Here is a 23,232-nt window from a genome sequence, read left to right on the forward strand (position 1 = left end):
ACTTACCTCCCCGGTTCCAGCGGCGGGTCTTGCATCACGGCGCTCCGGTCCCCGGTTTCCGGCCACTTCCGGGTGTCTGACCCGGGCCCGAGACGTGACGTCTCAGGTCCGCTCAGCCACTCAGTGAAGGAGGCGGGATCCGTGTGAAGTCCGCTCGGATCCCGCCTCCTTCACTGAGTGGCTGAGCGGCCCTGAGACGTAGCGTCTCGGGCGGCGTCAGACACCCGGAAGCGGCCGGGAACCGGGGACTGGATAGCCGTGATGCGGGACCCGCCGCTGGAACCGGGAAGGTAAGTGAACATCTTTTATTTCAGCCACCTCCTCCCCGGTCCCCCCAAAAAAGTGCCCCCCCGCCGGAGCACCCCTTTAAGGAGTTAATGATGGGCGGGTGTGCGATCGCTGCTGCCTGTCACTACCTGTGAGGACGTGGGGGTCCTCACCCTCTATGAAGCCTCAGCTCCTGAGCTCGCTTCATAGAGCCCCTGTAGTTTATGGTGTAAATGTACGTCCAAATGTGTGCTATATATAGGTGACAGACTTCCATAGTGTTCATTTACATTATATGTTGGAAAGGGGTTAAAAATAGAGATGAGCGATCCGAACCCGAACTTTCGGCATTTGATTAGCGGTGGCTGCTGAACTTGGATAAAGCCCTAAGGCTTTGTGGAAATCATGGATATAGTCATTGGCTGTATCCATGTTTTCCAGACAACCTTAGAGCTTTATCCAAGTTTAGCAGCCACCGCTAATCAAATGCCGATCGTTCGGGTTCGGATCGACTCGAACCTGAACCCGGTTCGCTCATCTCTAGTTAAAAAGTATCCATTCCGCACAAAGTAAGTCCTCATACAGCTCTCTAGCTCTGTACATAGAAAATTGACAAGAATAGAAAAATTAAACTGCAAAAATAAAAAATGGCTTTGTCCTCAAGGCCCCTGTCATAAACGGGTTAAAGAGTACCTGTGATTAACCCCTTCACGTCAGCAATCTGTATATATACGTTCCTATTGCACATGCCCCGTGCAGTAGGAATGTACATATACGTTCCTGACTTGAGGGGGTTTTATGATGAGAGCGGGATCGCTACAGAGATAGCGATCCCGCTCTCATCTGACTGCAGCCCCGGAGGAAATGAGAGTCAGCTGCGATCCCGCAGCTGACCCCCATTAACCCCTTAGTGACCGCCAAAACGGTGGTCACTAATGGGCCGGTGCCGCCGCTATATTTCATCTCCCCCCACCGTGAATCCACGGTGGGGGGAGATGAAATAAGTAAAATCAGACCCCAGATCAGCCCCCCTAGTGCCCAAGTAACTAACCCCCCCTCCCCACGGCGGCCATCAGATCCAAGATGGCCGCCGCCATCACTGTGAACAGAGTATATCTGTTCACAGTGATCTCAAAGTAAAAATGAATGAAAGCCCCATGCTCTCCGCCACCGCCACCGCCCCTGTGGGGTCCCGGTACAAGCAATCGGCGGTATATACTATATACCGCTGATCGCTTTTGCCATGTGCCGCCGGCACTTTTTATCCCCTGTCACCATGAATGATTGGTGACAGGGGATAAAAAGTGATGTGCCCCCACCCCCCCAGTCACCTCCCGTCCCCCAGTCACCCCCTACCCCATATACTCACCTGATCCTGGAGCTCCTTCCTCCTCGCCGTCCTGGCTGGTTATGAAGTGCGCATGCACTCCACAACCAGCCAGCTCTGGAAATTTAAAGTGACCGAGACTAATTTGGTCTCTGTCACTAAACTATGAATACTGTGATAGAAAATATCACAGTAATCATAGTAATACAGTGAAAATGAATGTATAAAGTACAAAAAGTGCAAACATACAAAAAAATAAAACACACACTTTTTATTTAGTAATAATTGCAGTTTACTCCCAAATTACCCCTAACCCCCCCCCCCCCCCCAGATTACCTGTAACCACCGCAGGTTGCCCGTAATCACGTCAGATTGCACCTAACCCCCCAGATTACACGTAACCACGTTGCCCGTAACCACCGCACGTTGCCCGTAACCACTGCACATTGCCCGTAATCACCGGACGTTACCCGTAACCACCACTCGTTGCCAGTGACCCCCTCCAGATTGTCCGTTATCACCCCAGATTGCCTGTAACCACCCCAAATTACATGTACCCACCCCAGATTACCTAAAGCACTTCAGTCTATCCGTAACAATTCAAGATTGTCTGTAACCCCTTCAGGTTTCCCGTAACCACCGCAGGTTGCGCATAACCACCCCAGAATGCCCGTAATCATGCCAGATTACATGTAACCCCCCAGATTGCACGCAACCACCGCAGGTTGCGTCTGACCACCGCACCTTGCCTCTGACCACCGCACCTTGCCTCTGACCACCGCACCTTGCCTCTGACCACCGCACCTTGCCTCTGACCACTGCACGTCGCCTCTGACCACTGCATGTCGCCTCTGAAACCACAGCAGGTTGCCTGTAACCACCCCAGATTGTCTGTAACCACCCCTGATTGTCCGTAACCACCCCAGATTGTCTGTAACCACCCCACGTGTCCCGTAACCACAGCAGGTTGCCTGTAACCACCCTAGATTGTCTGTAACCACAGCAGGTTGTCCGTATCCACCCCAGGTTGCCCGTAACCACCCCAGGTTGCCCGTAACCACCCCAGGTTGCCTGTAACCACCCCAGGTTGCCGTAAACATAGCAGGTTGCCTGTAACCAACCCAGATTGTCCGTAACCACCCCAGATTGTCCGTAACCACTCCACGTTTCCCTGTAACCACAGCAGTGTTGCCTGTAACCACTCTAGATTGTCTGTAACCATAGCAGGTTGCCCGTATCCACCCCACGTTGCCCGTATCCACCCCACGTTGCCCGTATCCACCCCACGTTGCCCGTAACCACCCCAGGTTGCCGTAACCACAGCAGGTTGCCTGTAACCACCCCAGATTGTCTGTAACCACCCCAGTTTGTCTGTAACCACCCCAGATTGTCCGTAACCACCCCAGATTGTCTGTAACCACCCCACGTTGCCTCTAACCACAGCAGATTGCCTGTAACCACCCCAGGTTGCCTGTAACCACAGCAGGTTGCCCGTGACCACCCCATGTTGACCGTATCCACCCTAGATTACCCGTAACCACCCCAGAATACTCATAACCACCCCAGATTACCCGTAACCACCTCAGACTGCCCGTAACCACCTTCAGATTACCCGGAACCACCCCAGACTGTCCGTAACCACCCCACATTACCTGTAATCTTTTTTTTTTAATTTTATTTTAGTAACTGCGCTATTCTAATAACTATTACTAGCTGCGGTTTTGCTCCAGCAAATTGGCGCTCCTTCCCTTCTCAGCCCTGCTGTGTGCCCATACAGTGGTTTATGCCCACATATGGGGTACCATTGTACTCAGGAGAACCTGCGTTTTTCATTTTTACTGGCCAATTTTGAATACTTTCCTCTAATACCTGTGGGGCCAAAATGCTCATCCTACCCCAAGATGAATTATTTGAGGGGTGTACTTTCCCAAATGGGGTGACTTTTGGGGGGGTTCTATTCTGTAGACATTACAGGGGCACTGCAAACGCACCTGGCGCTCAGAAACTTCTTCAGAAAAATCTGCACGGAAAATGCTAATTGGCGCTCCTTCCCTTCTGAGCCCGGCTGTGTGCCCATACAATGGTTTATGCCCACAAATGGGGTACTGTTCTACTCAGGAGAACCTGCGTTACAGATTTTGGGGTGAATTTTCTCTCCTGTTCCTTGTGAAATTGAGAAATTTCAAACTAAAGGAACATATTATTGGAAAAATTCGAGTTTTTCATTTTTACTGTCTACTTTTGAATACTTTCCTCTAATACCTGTGGGGTCAAAATGCTCACCACACCCCAAAATGAATTCTTTGAGGGGTAAACTTTCTAAAATGGGGTGACTTATGGTGATATTTTACTCCGCTGGCACTACAGGGGCACTGCAAACACACGTGGTGCTCAGAAACTTCTTCAGCAAAATCTGCATTGAAAAAGCTAATTGGCGCTCCTTTCCTTCTGAGCCCTGCTGTGTGCCCATACAGTGGCTTTTACCGACATATGAGGTACCTTTTTACTCAGGAGAACCTGCATTACAAATTTTGTGGTACTTTTTTTCTCTTGTGCCTCGTGAAATTGAGAAATTTCAAACTAAACGAACATATTATTGGAAAAATTTGAGTTTTTCATTTTTACTGTCTAATTTTGAATACTTTCCTCTAACACCTGTGGGGTCAAAATGCTCATCCTACCCCAAGATGATGAGGGGTGTACTTTCCTAAATGGGGTGACTTATGGTTTTTTTTCTCTCTGCTGACACTACAGGGGCTCTGCAAATGCACCTGGCGCTCGGAAACTTCTTCAGCAAAATGTGCAATGGAAAAGCTAATTGGCGCTCCCTTCCTTCTGAGCCCTGCTGTGTGCCCATACATTGGTTTATGCCCACATATGGGGTACCGTAGTACTCAAGAGAACCTGCTTTACAAATTTTGGGGTTCCTTTTTTCTCATCTTCCTTTTGAAAATGAGAAACTTTAATCTAAACGTATATATTATTGGAAATTTTTAATTTTTAATTTTTTTATGGCCTAATGGTGAATACTTTCCTCCACCCCCTGTAGGGTTAAAATGCTCATTATACCCCTAGATTAATTCTTTAAGGTGTGTAGTTTCCAAAATGGGGTCACTTATGGGGGTTTCCAGTATACAAACCTCCTAAATCAACTTAAAAAAAGAACTGGTCCCTAAAAAAATCAGTTTTGGAAACTTTCACGAAAATGTGGTAATTTGCTGATAAATTTCTAAGCCCTGTAGCACCCTAAAAAAGTAAAATATGTTTATGAAATGAATCCAGAATAAAGAGGACATATCGGTAATGTGACTTAGTAACTAATTTATGTGATACGACTTTCTTTTTTTAGAAGCAGAGAATTTCAAAGTTCATAAAATGCTAATTTTTTTAATTTTTCATGATATTTTGATGTTTTTCACAAAAAACACACAAAGTAGTGACCAAATTTTGCCACTAATATAAAATGCCATATGTGACGAAAAAACAATCTCAGAATCGCTAGCATACGTTAAAGCATCACTGAGCTATAAGCGCATAAAGTGAGACAGGTCAGATTTTGAAAAATGAGCCTGGTCTTTTAGGTGCAAATAGGCTTGGTCTTGAAGGGGTTAATATCTCACAGAGCCATATCAAAAATTGTGATAGGGTGGGGTTTAAGTGTTCCATAGGACATGTCAAAAGTTTTTATTAGTGACAGGTTCCTTCAACAATTGGCATGCTATAGATTTTAAATCCACACCACAGGTGAATTTCCACTAGAGTTTTTTTTCCACAGCATGTGGTTGAGACTTAAAGAAATCTCTTCCACTCTGCTGCTACTGTAAGCAGTGTGGGTTTTCCTCATACAAAATGTCTGCAGTGATGCCATTTCTCCAAATTGTTTTCATACACTCTGGATTTTAGCTTCAAAAACTCACATAACCTGAACGTGTACTACCACCCTTAGGGTTGGTCCACAAGAGCAAAACATGCTCACGGGTGAAGTGCTGCTCTGCTTTCTCCGAAGCTCCTGTTGATTTTAATGGGAGCTTCAATGAACAGCTGTACTGAAAAGTGTCATGTCACTTATTTTCCAAGCTGTTTCCTGTCTCCCATTTTAATGAATGGCAGCAGGTTTTGGCAGTGACACTGCATGTTTTTTAATATAGTAATCGGACATGTTATAAGCCATGGAAACATACTCTTAAACAGTAGCGGATTATAATACGTCTGTTTCGGGTGGTAGCCCGGGGCCCTGAGCTCCTGGGGGGCCCATAGCCACCTAAACACATTCATACTTTCAGTGGTATATTGACTCCTGGCAACAGTTCTGCCAAGATTTGCTGCTTTTTATTTACCACAATATTGCACAAATTAGGGCATCACAACATTATTTATCCTGTAATATAAACACCACGCTAGTGCTGCCATAGTATTGGTGTTGGGAGGCCCAGGCTTTGTGAACAGCCCTGGGCCTATGGTAAAGTTCATCCGCCCCTGCCCTTAAAGAGGTTATCCAGTGCTACAAAAACATGGCCACTTTTCCCCCTCTCTTGTCTCCAGATTGGGTGGGGTTTAAAACTCAGTTCTATTGAAGTAAATGGAGCTTAATTACAAACCACACCTGAACTGGAGACAAGAGAGGGGGAAAAGTGGCCATGTTTTTGTAGCGCTGGATAACCCCTTTAAAGCTTGTACACAGATCAAGTGACCATATCAATTATTAGTGTTTTATGGTGCCCATATTTATTCTTATGGCTTGAAAGACACAAGCTGTTCATTACCATCTTTCCACCTTTTCCTACATTACCCACAATTTTTCTTATTTTTTTTATACATTTAACTTTTTGCCACTGAAATTTGTTTATTCTTTACTGCAGTGTGAGGATAAAAAGAAATGCATGCAGTTGATGCCTCTAGAGGGCAGTGTTGTCATGAATATATGTGCTTTTTTTCCCCTATTTATTAACTTTAAATTCAGCAAACCATCTCAATCCCCGGCTGGAAAATTCTCACTAGATGCTGGAAAAAAATTCTGACTTTATGCTGGTGAGAGATTAGTAAAACAGCATCTTTTATGGTGTTGCATGAATTTTGTTAAAAGGGCATCCAGTCAAATGAGCTTTTGATATGTAATAGGGACATGTAAGAAGATCAGAAAAGTTTATATCCCTTTAGTCCTTCCCAGAGATCCCTAAAAATCTGACAACATTCTCAGCATGCTGCTATTGATATGAAGAGGCTTTTGCTCGGAATATTGTGTCAGATTTTCAGTAGCAGAAATCTCAGAGCAGTGTGCCTAAGTATGAGTTTTCTATGGAGCCCTTTCATTTACAGACTTGCCAATGTGACCTTTCTATGGTACACTTGAAAGAGCAACAGAGTATGTTCCCTCTAAGCAGTTCAGGACAAAAATTGTTACGTAATAAAAGTTTCTTCTGGTGCAGCCAGGGAGAGATCACTGCATACAAAATTATCTTTGATTTTACTCGGAAATATTTGTATTTTGTTCTGTACTCTAGTGGTTGCTGCAGACTATGACTATACCCTTAGGTGGGACCTCTGTATCAATGAAAACAGAACTCCGACCTTTTTAAAGTGACTTTGTATTCACTAACCACTAGTACCGTTGTTTGATGAGAGTAAATCCTCCTTGAAAATATGCCCGGTGCCTTGGTTAGAGCAAAGAAAATATCATTTAGTCTGCAGCGCTGTGTCATACTGGCGTGACCTAGAGTGTCTGTGCCCCAGGTTTGCGACACCTCTTCTTCCTCTCCCCATCCTCCTCATCATAAGGAACACCCCCAGGCATGATTTCTAGTCAAATCTCTTTTTATTAAAACAGATATTTTTTTGTAGTCATATAAACACAAAGCACAACAAGGAAGAGTAGGGGCCACACAGCCCAAAACACAAATGTAGATCTTTACAGAGCACTTACACGGTAATATTAGCAAAAATAAATGGAGGCTAGGAAAGGGGGGCTCTGGGCCTGATAGGACCGGCTGGGCTTGTGTGAGCTTGAACAGGGAATTGGTAGAACTGGGTAGTGGAACATATAACCAGGGGGGGGGGAAATGAAGGGAGGGAGGGCGGTGGAGGCCGGGGTATCTAAGTGACAGTTAAGAACCCGTAGTCGGGCTAAAATAAGTGCGTAATAGTTTAGTCCACGGGAGCCATAGAGATGTGTGCTTATCATGTGAAAGGGAGTGCCAGCTACAGATCTCCTCCAGACGCCTTATGTCCTCCACTTTCATGATCCACCTAGCCGGGGGGGGGGGGGGGGGAAATTGGTCGACCTCCAATACAGAGGGACCATCATTTTGGCAGCTGCCAAGAGATGGGTGACTAAATGTTTTTCTTGGGGGTATAGTGAATGGAGGGGGCCCATAATAGTATCAGTTCAGGGGTGATCACTGTGGTAGTGCCAGGTCCCAGGCATGATTTCTATTCATTGCTCGTCTAAACTGCACCTGTGTCGTTATAGCCCAGGTACACTTTAGTGACAAGTGATGAATAGGAAAAATCTTGCCAGGGGGTGTTTCTAATGATGAGGAGGGTGGGGAGGAAGAAAGGAGAGGTGTCACAGACCTGGGGCACAACAAAAGGTGTTTGCAGAACGGCTCTGTGTGGCCCAAGGCTCAGGTAGGGTGCACAGCCTTCTGGTCCCAGACCCAGGTCCGACGGCAATGTAGCAAATTTGTAGAGAAAGGCGCCACTCCAAAATTGTGAATAAAAAAGTGGTCTAGTTTATTCACCCAGCATGCAACGTTTCAATCTTCTCAATGAGATCTAAATGAGAGATATCATCGTAAATGTAATGTTAAATGTTATCCTGTCTCACATAAAAACTATTAACAGCACTTTGGACATCTGTGATCCTAAGTTCTTGCGCACCTTGACTGGCGAATACCCGGAAGTAACTGAAGTCTTTCTGGGGCTAAGGGTTAGCGCACACTTAAGTCACTATCAATTTGGGGCTAAGTGTTTGCGCAAATGTCCGTGCGCATCTACGTCACTGCTAACATCTCGCGTTAATCGCGGCTGTAACGTATGGATGAATCAGCGGCTGCCGCGTATCATTTCTAGATTGGTTGGAAAAATGGGAGCTGAGATATGTGGAGAGGAAGTCACTAGTGGTAGTACCTTTGTAAAATCTACGTCATAGAGGAAGGTGATATAACCCCCGGAGCAGCATTTTAGCATTCAGTCTCCATTTGCCCTTAACAAAGCCACTGCTGTGGCAAAATGTCAGGTGGGAGCGATACACTAGTTTTTAATGCAGGGCATCTGTCTAGAGCTAAGATAGCTAACCAATATATATAAAGGCAATCGCTGGCTATCGAATCAAAAAATTGTTACTATTTAGGAGAATAGGCAGATAGCCTTATGGGTTTTAAACAACATGGATTAATAAAGAATATTATTTTAGGATTATTTAGGTAGGTAAAACAAGTGTAATTTGAGACCTAATAGTCTTCCATTTTTCTATTTTAAGTATATATGACACTTGCTACCTAATACTGTAGGTATTATTACTGTATAGTGCAGAACTAGTCACCGATGGCACACTCGAGTCGGCTGTAATCCCACCTCTCTGGGAGTGTTGATGCCCAGAGACAGCCCCTCTGGGTGGGATTCTCAATGCAGGAGCCTGCTGCACACCAGCGATCCCTGAACTCTGAAGCTCCCTGAGAGAAGGGATTACAGCCAACTCGAGCACGCCATAGGTGACTAGTTCACACCATTTTATTTGTGATTGTAAATAAAAGTTAAGTCTTATAATATCATTGTCTTCATAGACTATATAAAATTTTGTGTTGTGAATTCAGTACCTGTCGTGAAGACTTAAGGCAGCTCTGTTAAGTTATAGGTGACTAGTTCGGTGCTAAGAAATACCCACATGACAAGTTACGGGTAATTTACTTACGCTGCAGGACGTCAACAAACTTCGTTTTCAGGGGTTATGTGCAGAGCTCATAAGTGTCAATTACACATATGTAAACAGTGCAGGGGGCTTCATTACACCATACATATAGCTTCCTGGGCATTTTTGGAGAGATTGGTAATCTGTAAAGGGATTCCAACCCACCCCCTCCACCCATAAACTCAAGTCACCTGTAAATAGGATAAAAGATGCTGATTCTGAGGCTATGTTCACACTACGTAAAACTACGTCCGTAGTTCTCGCCGCAGTGGGACATAGCCTTGTGTGAAATTGGATCCCGGCCGGAGCGTACACACATCGTATACGCTCCGGCCGGGATCTGTGCAGCGCCGGAAAAAATGACAGGTCAGTTTTCTGCGGCCGGAATTCAGTGAATTCCGGCTGCAGAAGGACCTGTCAGTTCACACAGTGAAGCGAGCGGCTCCGGCCGCTCGCTTCACTGTGGGCTACAGTAAGCTCTGATGCGGGCGCGCGCTGATGCGCCCGCATCAGAGCCCTGCGGCCGGAAAGATTATCCGGGCAGAGACCGGCTGTTCCGTGATCGGGGCCGGGGTCACAGAACGGCCGGTCTCATACATAGTGTGAACATAGCCTAAAAGTGTATTATGTAGATTTCTTCTTTTTTGCATTTTCCTGCTGTAAGAATGTTGATGCATAGAGAGGACTATGCAAGAATACAATGGAGAGGGAATTTCACACTTTCCTATCTCTGTTGTGGGCACTAATATGCACTTAAACCCTTCATTTGCCCCTCTCTGCCCACGTATCTTTATTACACATGAGGAGGTAATTACGACTGGATTTCCCCTTTACACTACAGAGTAATATTTTGATTTAGTTTGATGATTAGGCTCCTGTACTCCAAAGCATGCTCAGTATACAGTATTTGGCTTCCCAAGGCATTAGTCCCTATGTGTATGATAATAGCAGATTGTTTTCTGTACTGGGTAAAAGGAATGATGTGCCTACATGTTACAGCCCTGTGGTGTATGTTTACACTGTAGTAAAAATACAAAGAAATAATTAGCTGGTAAAAAAAAAGCATGTTAGTTTTGTATACTGCAGTAATAAAATATTTGTGATTTTTATTGTTGGATATTTGGCCCTCAGAGTCATATGGTAGAGCTATTTGTTTCTATACATCCTTTCCCATTGTACTTATAGCCATCGTTCTGGCCTTGAGCTTGATGTGACTTTTTTCATCTTCAATAAAAGCATCAATTAAACACTTTCATGTTTCTCCTGTGCGCTAAATGCTATTAGAAAAGGAAGGATAATAGTCTTTTACAAGTGTATTTCTTTTTCCACTGGTAGAAGGTCACGCCCAGTCAGTCCATGTCCGTGCAGCCACTGCCAGTATATATATATATATATATATATATATATATATATATATATATACTGTATATATATAATGTGTGTGTCTTTGTGTGTGTGTAGGTAAGCACTGATGTGGTTTATACTGTTGGGTAATCTGAGGATGTGTGTGTCTTACTATTTGTCTAGATGTCACTGTCAGCTATTGTATTGCTGTAAGCACATGCTAAAGGGAAGTAAAAAGGGTTAATGTTGTATGTGATTTAGCACATGTCTGCCACCTGCTAAGAGAGTTAGCTAGTGGACCAACCCCTGCAAAGGTCACCTCACAGAAAGATATATATTTTGTTGTCTCCCCAGGTTTCTCTCCACTAATAGCATTCATTCAAAGTATTAACCCCCTCAGGACCAGGCTAATGTTGTTTTTTGCACTTTTGTTTTTTTCCTCTTTGTGTTTAAAAGGCCATAGCATTTGTATTTTTTCACCTACAGACCCACATGAGCTCATATATTTTGCGACACCAATTGTACTTTGCAAGAACAGACTTAATTTTTTTTATAAAATACCGAAAAACCGACCCCCCCCCCCCCGAAAAACATTACTTTTGAGGTGAAATAAAAAAGTAAAAAAAGGCTATTTTTACTATTTTAGGGGGTTTCGCCCTAGACAGTCTGCCCTATGGTAAAACTGACATGTTGTCTATGTTCTTCAGGTTCCTTACAGCAATATAAACAAATTGTATTACTTTAATTTTATCTGACTGCTATTAAAAAGCTAAATGTTTTTAAAATTGCTTTATTACCATCCTTATAACACTTTTATTTTTTGGTCCATGGGGCCATGGGAGATGTGCCACGATCTATACTTACTGTCAGTACCTTGCATATGTATATGCGACTTTTTGATCACTTCTTATTGCATGTTTTCTGGATTTGATATGACCAAAAATGCGCAATTTTGCACCTTGGCGTTTTTGGCGCTTATGCCCTTTACCATGCGAGATTAGGAATGCGGGCCTTTTATTAATACATTTTTTTTACACTTTAACTAGAAGTCCCCCTGGGGGACTTCTATTATAACTAAACTGACCTCTCATAGAGATCAATGCAAAATGTATGTACACGTTTACTATAGGCTGCTGAAGCCCATATTAATGAGTGCTGAGCTGGGATCAGCATCATTGCAGGGCTGAGCCCCAGCCTGGCAGGTAGCACAGACTGCCTTTCTGCAATCACATCATAGGGGGCAGGGGCGATCCACCCATGATACCACCAGGAATGTGCTTTTCCTATACCTGGGCACTGGTTATTACCATAATGTTATCTGACAGAAAGCCGATTGTGTATACCTGCACAGAGGCATGTTTGTATGTAGTATAAACACTCTGATCCTTGATTTCTACAACCTTAATCAAAAAGTCTTGTGCATTTATGTTCACTGTGTGTGTAATGTAGCCACAGGCGTTTATTGACCCAAGGGAAGATATAGAATGTTAAGGAATGTCTTTTTTTACTTCAGGTACTTTTAAATCTAATAAACCAACAAATAATATGTATAGTTAATTAACTTTATAAAACATCTAACACATGCACCCAAAGGAATGAAGCTCGTACCGTCTGAAATTCTCCAACTATTGCTTCTAGATAGAAGGTCTTGGACCACTGCCCAGGATTCCAAATGTGGTAGCAATTGGCATTAATGTGTCACCTGTTATTTCCTTAGTAAACAGACACATGCAGCAATGACATCACTTTTTATCACAATGCAGAACATAAGATGAAAGCCATTTTCGAGGCAATATGGAGTGATAGGGTTACATACTTGAATAATGTCCTTGTTACCTAGACATTTGGGATATTGAAGAAGCCTGCCACCTGTGTGGATCAGATTTTCAAGAGTAACAGGCCTGTCAGTCATAGTTATGTAATCATAGGCACACATCTTCCTCCACCAGTGTGTTCCTTGATTTAGCAATAACGGCTGTAAAAGATTTTGGTATGGATATTCAAAGCAATTGCTGGCAGGCTTATTCTCAGAGCAGCATATCTAAGGAATGTCATTCATTGCCGGCCAACATAATAAAGGTCCTGTGTTGTGGAGTCCTTAAGGTTACATTTGTTCATTATTACATTTTTAACTCTAACAAGAGGATAGCGGCATCATTGGTATGAGATTACTCATAGAGGTGTAAGACAATTATTACATATCCAAAAATGTAAAAATCAACTAAAATAAGATTATAAGTAACAACAAAGATTATGTACATAGTGACTACTTCTAAATGAAAGGCTTACTGATGGTTACAAAAACAGTGAAGGAAATTGAAGTAGTGAGTTTGGGTTAGGCTTTTTTCACACTTGAAGGTTGGGTTGTTCATCTGCCTTTTTGGTACTTTTAACAAAATAAAAAATGCAACCTGCCGCTCTATTCTTCCTATCAAAAATATCAGATGCTGGAGTCTGTCTGGACTTGAATCCTGCTTTGCTCTCATGGGTCAGTCAGAAAGATACATTTTAGAAGTTCACATTTATTATGAAAAACTATTGTAGTTTAAAATTATGTACATTAATTTGGTAATCATGATGGCTGAAAAGTTAAGTTAAAAATTTGATTGTATAGATCCTAACAGGGAATATTCCCTCATTCCAACACATTTTAGCTTGTGGCTTAACAAACAAACTTCCAATATATTTTCAATATGTATTTCAGATTTATCTATAGACTATTTTAATAAAATTAGTTAAAATCCCTGTATTATCTTGGAATCAACTCAGTACTATATTCTATGTTCTTTTGGTAGACTCTCGTTCCACATAATTTCTGCTGCTTGTAAGAATGCCCTTATGAGCACATAGGACTTTTGAATTTTGTGAATTGGAGTGGAAATCTTTTTATTTTGTTTACCACACGTACAACATTGTCAGAAACAAAATGAAACGAGATATTCTCCTGAAAATCTTCTATTTTGTTAATTCTACATACAAAACATAGCCACAAACCCATCACTTCTAAGTTATACCTAAGGTGTGATGGCCAAACATTCATGTGTTCTCTATGGAGAGAGTAGGAGTAAAGGCCCTATTACACAAAACGATATTTGGCCAAATCAGGTCAATTTGGACACTTATCGCTCTGTGTAATAGAGACAATGATCAGCCAATGAAACGATCATCGCCTGATTGTTTCTTTAGGCTCAGACCTAAGATCATCGGCTGCTGACCGCGCATCGTTGTGAGTAATAGTGATGCCCAACAGACAGCTGACGATTGCCCAAACAGTTAATAGAAAACCTGTCCACCTTCTCTGTGTTCTCCTGACAGGCTGCTCAGCCAATCACTGGCCGGGACAACCGCGGCCAGTGATTGGCTGAGCAGCCTGTCAGCTTAGACAGGCTCTGAAGCTGATGTGCCAGGGCACATACAGAGCGCAGGGGAACACCAGGAATGTGGACAGGTAAAGTATTAACTGTTTGGGAAAGGGCTGCACGGACATTACAAACGATGTCTGTGCAGCTATTGCTAAACGGTTTTTGGACCATGTAGTAATCCCAGTAAATGAGTGACAATCTGACAGATTGGTGCTCCTTTACAAAATTTATCAGGTCTTTATCGGTCCATGTAATAGGACCCTAAGAAACTGCCATACAGCTCTGGCAGCAGCTTGTCTTTGCCAGAAAAATAGTGTCTGACAGTTAAAAAAATGGGTATAAACAAAGGATGATGCTTCATATAATAATGCTTTTATTTGTATAGCGCACACAGATTTCACAGCACTATACATTTTTTTTGCCAATTATTGCTCCCTGTCCCCATAACGGCTCACAATCTAAATTCACCTATCTGTATGTTTTGGGTGTGGGAGGAAACCGGAGTACCCAGAGGAAACCCTCACAAACACGGAGAGAACATACAAACTCTTTGCAGATGTTGTCCTTGGTGGGATTTGAATCCAGGACCCCAGCGCTGCAAGGCTACAGTGCTAACCACTGAGCCACCGTTCTTGCTCTGGTTACAGCCAGTAACAAGGGAGTCTTAAAAATCAGAAATCTAACAATCTCTGCAATAGGTTTATGTCTGTTATGTCTAAATAAATGATACCAGATTCAGGTCCTGCACAGGCATGGAAGAGCATAAGGAAGGATGTGGTTTAGTTGACAAACATTTTAGGCATTCGGCTGGTCCAGCAATTTAAAAATTTAAAGGAGAAGTTTGGCTATATTTTTTTTTTATTAAAGTATTGTGTTGCCCCACAAAATTTATACAAATCCCCAATATACACTACAGGAAATGCCTATAAAGTGCTTTTTTTCCCAGCACTTACTACTGCATCAAGGCTTCACTTAATGGATAAAACGGTGATGTCACGACCCAATTCCCAGAGCTGTGTTGGCTGTGGCTGCTGGAGAGGATGATGGCAGGGGGACACTGAGAAACACAGGGCACTGGAGGGACACTGAGCATCCCTCTGACATCATCCTCTCCAGCAGCCACAGCCCGCACAGCTCTGGGAGTCGGTTGTGACATCCCCATGTTATCCAGGAAGTGAAGCCTTGATGCAGTAGTAAGTTCTGGGAAGAAAGTACCTAACAAGCATTTCCCGTAATAAGTGTATATTGGGGATTTGTATAACTTTTGGGGAGCAACACAATACTGTAATAAAAATTATGGCCGGACTTCTTCTTTAAGGTAAACTTGCCTTCTTGTGTGGTAGCTGCTCGACCGGTCACCTGTTGAGTCGTTCCGGGTGACTCCACTTCTATGGTGGTTGGTCGGTGGAATATAGCTCAGCCAGTTATGAGGTTGTTGTGATGCCAGTGGTAACGCAGCACACAGTTGTGATGGGATGCCTGTTTTTAGTTTTTTGTGGCTGGCTATATTGCTCCCCAATGGTCGGTGACCTGCCAGGTTGTGATGGGTCCCTTGGGTGCTTATCACGGTGGTCCGGAGTGGAGAGATGACCCACCCGGACTGTCAGTAATGCCGATGTAGCTTGTGTGTAGGTGCTGGTGCAATGATCTTGAGTCCCAGTAAAATAAATAAACTTTGATGTGGTGAGTAGAATAGCAGTGCTGACTTGGTTATGTGCCGAGAAGAGTAGAGAATTCAGAGAAGTGGAGAGGCGTTTGCCTTGAGAGCCCAACCCAATGTAGAACTATGCTCTGCTGGAACTTTAAAAGAAGATTAATTGAGATGGATACTTGAAAGAAGAATACTTATGCCTGTGTTTTGACCTTTGTCACGATACCACCTTTTGCCCTGTAGTGTCAAGTTACCCATCCTGCCAGGGTGACACAAGCCCCAGTCCTAGTTACCTAGGTTGAGCTTAGTGTCCCAGGGTGTCCCCATGTCACCTGTGCTGCAAAATAGAGTAAGTAGGTTCTTGGGTGCTTTGCTCTATCCGGATCAGTTGCTCTACTCTAGAATACTTTCCTGCACTGTGTTGAGATGTTCACGGCATGGTTGGGGTGATCCCAGACTTGTCCCCCCTTTAGTGTTTAGCACTGCATTGTTAGTAGAAAAGTTGCTCTAAGAAGGAAAGTCTCTGTGTTCTCCATATGTGTCTGTCTACTACCACACTCCAGACTAGACTGACCGAACCCTAGGGGTTGTGTTGTGTAAGCACAGAGTGCACAGAATAGAGGAGAGCAGAGATAGGTAGGGAAAGAACAGCAACTCTCATAGGCTGGTACAGACCAGGTGGTACATAAACAGTTACCCTTAGATAACTACAGCTGTGCAACATAGAATAATACATAAAAACAATACTGGCACCTTGTGGTAAAACTAAATAATGTAGCCTCATTACCACTGAAGGGATAACTTTCTGACTGGCGCCTGAAGCACTTAACTATGGGACATCACACTTGCACTCTAAATTAGTTAACCATTTCCTGACCAATTTCTTGAAGACTTCATTAAAAAAGGAAACTTCTTTAGACAACATCCTTCCATGCCCCTGCTGGACCTGAACCTGTTGTCATTAGATATAAACTTATTGCTGAGATTCCAATCAAACTATTGATTTTAAAGACTATCTTGATATTTTCTATAACTACAGTAAGAAGAAAAGCACCATAGCCTATTATCCTAGAAGTTAATTCTCAAAATTCATCCCTTGTTTCTTGCCAACGTGGTCTCTAAATTTCACTGCCAGGTCTCCTTCTATGGCTGATCCAAAAATAGAAGAGGAATTCCACATGTTGGATGTGCACAGATGTGTCCAACTTATCTCCAGAGGACTGAGGAATTCAGAAAATCTGAGCAAATTTTCCAGTACTAGATAGTCAGAGGCTGTGGAGCAAACACAACTCCAATGGCCTCTTGAATAGAACTTTTCATCTCATTTTGCTACCAAGTCTAGGAGGACTTCGTTCTCCGGGGTAAGTATAAGGGTCTCTAGTGGGGGGTCTGCCGGGCTCGGCCCCGGGACGGGGGGTGACAGGTCCCCTTTAAAGGGGTATTCTGATTTATTTAAAAGCCAAACTGCAGTCTGCTTCATCTGTAACATAACACTGCCTAACTACTGCATACTCACCTCACCCAGTCCAGCACCAGCATTCCAGTCTGCCCTAGTGCCTGTGTGTACTTACCATTTAGTACAGACCTTTAAGGCTGACTTCACTTGAGCTGTTGCTACCCCTTTGCTTCTGCATCTATTAGTCAGATTTGTCTTGCAAATCCATTGACCTTTTAGAATTTGTCAATCCTCTTGTTAATGGGTTGTGGAGATTTCAGGAAAAGATAATAGTTACATTCACTAGTAATTAGATCTTCCATTAATCACCATAACAGCACAGTTCCCCCCCCCCAATCATTATTCTGCCTGTTGAGTTAAAGCGACTCTGTACCCACAATCTGACACCCCCCCAAACCACTTGTACTTAGCTGCTTTTAATCCAAGATCTGTCCTGGAGTTCGTTCGGCAGGTGATGCAGTTATTGTCCTAAAAAGCATCTTTTAAACTTGCAGCCCAGTGTCAAATTGGCGTGGCCTAGATTGTCTGTGCCCTAGGCCAGCGACACCTCTCCGTCGCTCCCTACCATCCTCTTCATCATTAGTAATGCCCCAGAAGGATCCTTAAAACACATGTGCAGTGTTCAGGCAGGTAATAATAAAGAGAGATCCTTCCCAGGGGCATTCCTAATGATAAGGAGGGCAGGGAAGAGGGATGGAGAGGTGGTGCAGGCCTAGGGCACACACACTCTAGGCTATGCCAATTTGTGGCGATTGTTGGTATAGAGTTGCTTTGATTAAACTCTTGTTTAATGAGATTTTTTTATGGTGGAGTTTTTATATTGTTTCCTGACCCTAGAGAGATGGGAAAATCTTTTTGCTAGTTCCACGATAGAGGATAACAAATAATAAACATGTTAATTATCATCTTTTTCATTTACATCTATTAAAGAAAGGCTTACTGCATTTCCTTACACATTATGGCGCCACCCAGTGTTTAAATTGTATATCAATGTGCATGACCACCTTCAAGCTAAACAAACACAAACACATTAGCCGACGCCCTATCCCTCTGACCTGATTCACACACTTCTTTCCCGACTTCATGCTTCTACTGATTCCTCTCGGGTGCTTGCGGGGTTAAGCCTTCAGGTGTTGCATTGCTCCTGAGGCTTGCTCCATTCAGAGCACAGGGAGGGCTCCCTGGCTGCTATTGGTCTGCATCACTGCTGTCAGACTCCTTGCTTCTATCAGTGGCTAGGGCGGGAGTTCTGGCAGCATTTAGTCTGGCCATTTCTATCAGAAGTTGCCAGTGTATGTTTGGTCTCCAGCTTTATCAGCGTATCCATTATACTCCTTATTATTTGACAGGTGGACTTGGACCTGGACTTTGCCTCTGCCTCACCCTTCTGTACTATGTTACCTTTTGTGCTCGACCTTGGATTGGACTCTGTTAACCCTTTGCTTACTAATTTGGATTTTAATATAATATGTACATGTGGGTTCTACTATTTAGGCAAAACCATACGCCCAATGTTTGTACGATTCTCTAAGCATTTACGCTCTATAAAAACTGGAAAAGGTTGTCCACGGTTTATCTCACATGTACGCACTGTTCATGCAAGTAAAACAGCTGATTTGTGCTTTATGGGTTTACTCCAGGTAAAAAGTTGGCTGGTGGAAATCGCCAAACAAAACTATTACAAAAAGAAACAAATTTGATACTGAGAATGGAGGCACTAGAACCCCTGGGGTTGAACGATCGGTCCGGGATACACGGGACTTGTTGGTAGTGCTTATATAATATACTATAATGAAAGTCTGATAAATGATACCTTTGCTACATTTGTGTATATATATATATATGTTTTTGTAACTGTTTTACATATTTGTTGTTTTTAATATGCTAATGAGCAGTGACGTAGAGTCACTACTTAAGGGCGGGGTTATGTGTTCACACTAGGCTAGGGACTGTTTAGCCCAGGGGCGCAAGTAGGCAGGGACAGGTGTTGCGGGTCGAGAGAAGGGACTGCCATCTTCCCGGACCCCAGGACTCCCTGACAGTAAAATTCAGAAGACCTAGAGGGTTCCCACTTCCAAAGTCTTTATGAGATACAAATGTGTTTGATGTGATTGGTTGCTATCTTTCTAAAATAAAATCAGACATATGTGCTTTAGACACATTGATAAATCTGAGCCCTAATATTTCCAAAAAGAAAGGGAGTAGCAAACAAAATAATTATAAGTGTTGTAGAAGCTGCTTTAAAATACTAGCAGTGACAAATAGTTCTCAGATCTTTAGAAAATTTGCATCTAAATTTGCATAAAAATTGTGTGTGTAAACGAATGCCAGTCTTAAAGATCAACTGTTAATTAATGAGCCTACTAAAAGGCTCAACCATCATTCTAGGAGGGCCCAACAAATGAATGCTAGATTGTTAGTGCTGGCCATTGCTACATTCATTCATTGGCCTATAAAATGTATTTTCTGCCTATATAGTACCAGTCCCATATAGATATCAGTCCTTTTACCCAGTTGTGCTCACAATCATCTGATTTCCCTTTAAGCTACACTCCTAATATCTTGGGAGGGTTATACTCTCATTTCTATAATACTCTATATCCAGTTACTCCCACACTCTTGTGTTCAGCATGGACCAATCAGGAAGTGACAATCACAGAGCTGTGCAGGAGGACAGTGACAGAAACTTTATGTACAGCTGTTGTAATGGCTGAGTGTGAGTGCAGGCAGATTATAGCAGTAGTGTGTATAGCTGAGTGTAAGTGCAGGCACATTATAGTAGCAGTGTGTACAGCTGAGTGTGAAAGCATGCACATTATAGTAGAAATGTAGAGGATGGGAAACACAAGGGCTGACAGAGACTGCAGGGAGTACAGTATGAAGGAATGACCAGTACAGACGTGGGCACATAAATGCAGCACTCTCATTACGGGGAGAGAGGGGTTACAGCTATGGAGAGATTACCTCCACAGTCATGTCCCCTAATGCAAGCACCAGCCTGAAGTGGATCTGCTATGATTTGGAAGGTGAGGGAGGCTTCCTGGGTCAGAGTAGAGAGCTGTAGACCCTGCTATGCAGACCATACCCCTCCCCCACTCCCGTTCCCACCCAGTACAGGGAGCTCTTAAACCAAAACAATGCTCTTAAACCAAGTTACAATTTAAAAAAACTGTGAGCTCTTCTTGCAAAAAAGCTCTTAATCCAAGTTACTCTTAAACCAAGGTGCCACTGTAATTAGGTAGATGCCCCCAGTAAGTAAAAAACCCCACCATCAATTATATAGATGCCTCTAGTAGTTAGAACTAGAGATGAGGGAACCTGCCGAGGTTCGAGTTCGTATGAACCTGAACTCTCGGCGTCTGATTCCCACTGTCTGCAGCCTCCGTGAAGAGGGTGGATACAGCTGGAGGACCGCCTGGAAAACTGGGATACAGCCTATGGCTATGGCTGTATCCCAGTTTTCCAGGCGGTCCTCCGGCTGTATCCACCCTCTTCACGGAGGCTGCAGACAGCGGGAATCAGAAGCCGAGAGTTCAGGTTCATACAAAACCGAACCTCGGCAGGTTCGCTCATCTCTAGTTAGAAACCCTCCACATCTCTGTCTAGCAAATGTGTATAGCAACTTCTAAACACTTCAATGGAAGTGCACTTCCATGACTTCATTGCTGCTTGCATAATTTTTTTCCCTGACTCATCCTGGTGCATCTGGTCTCAATTTGGTGATGTCTCAAGAAGATCTCATTCTTTGCCGTTCTGAATAAATTCCAGCTGCTTGTAATTGATAGCAGTCTTGGACACATTTGATAGCACCATGTAACAGCAAAGTCACCACACTTCCAGTTCAGCTAAAAATTGGACTGATCAGCAGTGCAATCCCATGGTTACATACCAATAAACAGCAGACTATGGCTCAAAGATCCTTTTAAGGGGTTGTTCACCATTTTTTCTTCTTTTAAATCAACTGGTGCCATAAATTTGTAATTTACTTCTATAAAAAAAATCTTAAGTCTTTCAGTACTTATCATCTGCTGTATGTCCTGCAGAAAGTGGTGCATTTTCAGCAACCTGAAACAGTGCTCTCTGCTGCCACCTCTGTGCATGTCAGGAACTGTCCAGAGCAATAGCAAATCCCCATAGAAAACCTCTCCTGCTCTCTAGACTGGAAAAAATATAACTTCCTGCAGAACATACAGAATTAGGCTATGTTCACACTACGTAAGTTTCCGACCGTAGCACACTCCGTGAATAAGCGGCCGGAGATTTACGTAGTTTGCGTACAATGGAAAGTATACGATCTACGGCTGCACAGTTCACACTACGTAAGAACTTACGCCGGATCGTATGCGGCGCCGTAAAAAATGAACCAGACCATTGTTTCGGGACGGAAATGCTGTAACTTACACCCGTAGCGTAACATGCGGTCCCGTACGTAGTGGTGATATCTTCATTTTGACACTTTCATTTGCCGATCCAAAAGGTTCTGTGGGGTGTCCAGGACTAGCCAAAGATATCCAAGTCAAAGGCCGCTGTCAGATCGCTACGTATGCCGCTCGGGAAGCGTACGTAGCTTACGTAAGTTCGCGGACCGTACGTAGCCGGCCGCAACTTGCGTAAATCCCGGCTGGAGTTTACCCACATATATGTCCGGCCGCGAAAAATATGCGGCCGGACATATACGTAGTGTAAACATAGCCTTAAATTGTAAATCTCTGGCACATTCACCAGTTGACTTTTTTTTTTTTTTTTTTGTGAACTACCCTTTTACTAATTAGGCTGCATTCACACGTTCTATGTTCTGCACGAAACACAGACGTGGAATGCCTGTAACGGTCTACCCCCGCCCGGGCAGCATCTGTTATAAGATGCTGGGAGTGGGAGAACTGTACAGATATGCACCGCGCTGTAATGACAGAGCCGCGCGGCTGATTCATTACAGTGCGGCGCATATCTGCACAGTTCCCCCGCTCCCAGCATCTTATCACAGATGCTGCCCCGGCAGGGGGAGTCCGTTACAAGCATTCAATGTCCGTGTTCTGTGCAGAACAAGGAACTTGTGAATGTAGCCTTAGGGTCTAATGAATGACACATTTCTGGTGTTTATATATATATATATATATATATATATATATATATATATATATATATAATGTTTGATACATTGAGCTTTATTTTCATGTCATAAACTTGGATTTTATTATTAGCACCAAGTGCTGCCAAATTCATTTTTTTTTTAATTGCCCCACCTTACCAGTATGGGCATTTAACTGCATGCCATAAACAAGAAAATGTGATTATCTTCTTTAGGCATCTGTATGTTTTATTAAAACTGCACCAGTCAAAAGATCCAGCATGGTCTTCTTGGCCAATGCAGATTGGTGATATCACCATCTGTCTTTCAGCTTCTATCCTCAAAGCGTATGTACCACCAGGTACATCGCTTTGGGCTTTTTTTTAATAACAGAACATCACCGACCGGTCTATTCCCGAGCAGGGCCCCCCCAAAGCACTGGTGGCAGGCCCGCCGCACTCCAGTGTGACAGTATCCCCTCTCTGACGTGGTTCCAGTGATTCTAATAGAGCCATGTTACAGAGGGGAGTTTTTTCTGCCACACTGGGGGCCGCAGGGCCTGCCGACACCCCCAGTGCTTTTGGGCTGGCCAGTGCTCGGAAATGGACCGACACCATTCACAGGAGCTGGGCGGCGGTAAAAAAAAAAAAAGCCACCGGCATCCACGTAAATGTAAAAAAAAACAAAGCGATGTACCTAGTGGCCTAGTGGTACATTTGCTTTAACCTTCTTCCTAAATCTTTCACAACTAATTCTGTTCATAAAGATTATTGACTAGAGATGAGAGTAACTCGAGCATGCTTGAGTCTGATTGTTTGGCATTTAAGTGGCTGAAGAAGTTACATGCAGCC

This window comes from Dendropsophus ebraccatus, chromosome 3 (genome assembly GCF_027789765.1).
Source record: "Dendropsophus ebraccatus isolate aDenEbr1 chromosome 3, aDenEbr1.pat, whole genome shotgun sequence".
In the NCBI taxonomy this organism is placed as follows: domain Eukaryota; kingdom Metazoa; phylum Chordata; class Amphibia; order Anura; family Hylidae; genus Dendropsophus; species Dendropsophus ebraccatus.